The sequence below is a fragment of the Chelonoidis abingdonii genome, chromosome 14 (genome assembly GCF_003597395.2).
Source record: "Chelonoidis abingdonii isolate Lonesome George chromosome 14, CheloAbing_2.0, whole genome shotgun sequence".
NCBI classification, from domain to species: Eukaryota; Metazoa; Chordata; order Testudines; family Testudinidae; genus Chelonoidis; species Chelonoidis abingdonii.
This window is the reverse complement of record NC_133782.1, coordinates 15159717-15161633: the sequence shown is the minus strand read 5'-3', so window position 1 is coordinate 15161633 and position 1917 is coordinate 15159717.

The following is a 1917-nucleotide window of genomic DNA, read 5'->3' as shown; positions in this document are numbered from 1 at the left end:
CCTAGGCCGCCTAAATGGAAGCGCTGGCCCTAATTACATTTCAAAATTTATAACACTAGGGTGACCAGATATTATTGGGACCATCCTGATATTAGGGGCTTTTTCTTACATGCAACTATACCCCTGTCTACTGAAAAAAAAAATGTCCTGATTTTTCACACTTGCTATCTGGTCCCCCTAATTACATATTATGTCAGGGACAATTTCACTACTTTCATCATCATTATAATTTTTAAGGTTATTGTATGCAACCAGGACCCCCACTGTGCCATACAACCACAGAACAAAAAGAAGGCCCCTACTCCAAACAGCTACATTTTAGAGGTGGTTTTTATAAGAATAGGATTAAAGTTTACAAAAGGTCTGAGACAGCAGACCATTTATATGCCTCCAGTAATTACATTTCAGCAGCATACTCTTGAGATGAAAATTTGAGTTGCAGAGCTTGCTCATGATGATTGAGAACATGGATAATAATAGACATAGTTGCATTGTCTTCTCAAAATGGTTCACTCTTGCATGTAAAGTGCAAAGGATGTAATAAAAAATAATAATATTTAGCACTTACACAGCACCCCAGTGAGTAAGTTAAGTTACCTGGTAGGTTATCAAGTTCATCTTCCTGACAATGCAGGACGGTCCTGTACTGTATATCACCCAGTGCTTTCTCCACAGTTGAGTAGACTCACCTTGAGGGATTTCCCTTCCCCACTATTCATCTTAAATTTTCCTTTCCTTAAAAGTAGAGAAAGTCTTTTGGTACAGAGACATTCCCTGTTGTCAAGCAGGGCATAGGTTAAACGTATCTATTTTAGGTACTTATTTAGGATAAGAAAAAATGATGGGAACAAGTACTTATGGAAAACAAAGAGGGAGAAGCAAGTATGAATTAAGGTGACTATAAATTAAATATGTCAAGAGTACCCATATCACCAAAAAAATAGAAGATGGATAACTTGTATGAAAGAAAGGAAACTAGTGGGTGTTTAGAGCGGAAAAAGGTTGTCAGCCAGGAAAACGACATTACCAAGACCTATGCCTGAGCCTTTCAAAGGTGACCATTAAACCACACAGCTCCTATTGAAATTAGTAGGATTTGCATGTCTAAATCTCTGATCTTTGAAAATCCAAATTCATATCTCCACATTTGACCAACACAGGATCATGTTGAGCATTCCTAGTGAATAACATGAGAGTGAGATGACAGACATGACATGAGACTAGAGATGAGGCATTTGCAGGGCCGGTGCAAGGATGTTTTGCACCCTAGACCAAACTTTCACCTTGCACCCTCCCCCCCCGCACCCTCGCCCTGAGGCACCCCAACCCAAAAAAGTCTGCAGCCTATAACAGTGTGCGTGACAACAGCATAATGAGAAGCCAGGATCAAAGGACCACTCATGGAGGAGGGGTACTGCAGACTCCAGCTAATCCCACAGGTCCAAGCAGTTCCAAAAGTTGTTTGCATTCTGGTGAGCTCCTGATTGCCTGTCAGGTCAAACCAGTCTGTCGGTGTGGTCAGGAATAGCTTCCTCATTTACCCCACCACCACCACGTGAGAAAAGGGAAGAAACTCTGTTCTTGATTTTTCCAGTAACTACTGTCAGAATGTGCTGGTAGACGGGATCGCAGCAGTGAAGCGCAGTATAGCTCGTTGTTCTTGTTGTTCCCCCCTGGTGGCAGATGGTGCAGTAGGATGGTAACCGAAGCATTGTATATCACGCGTGAGTGCTCCGTGCTGGCTTAGATGAGGCTGGCTGGGGGCACTGGTAAAGAACTAGAATAGTTCCGTCATTCAGTAATGTACAGAAGGCTGTACCGTCTCATCATAGCAATGGGTGAGCTCATTCAGCCCCTCCTTCTGTGTAAAGAAAGAATTAGTCCTGTCTTGGCTGTCATAGAGTGCATGGCTGGTTC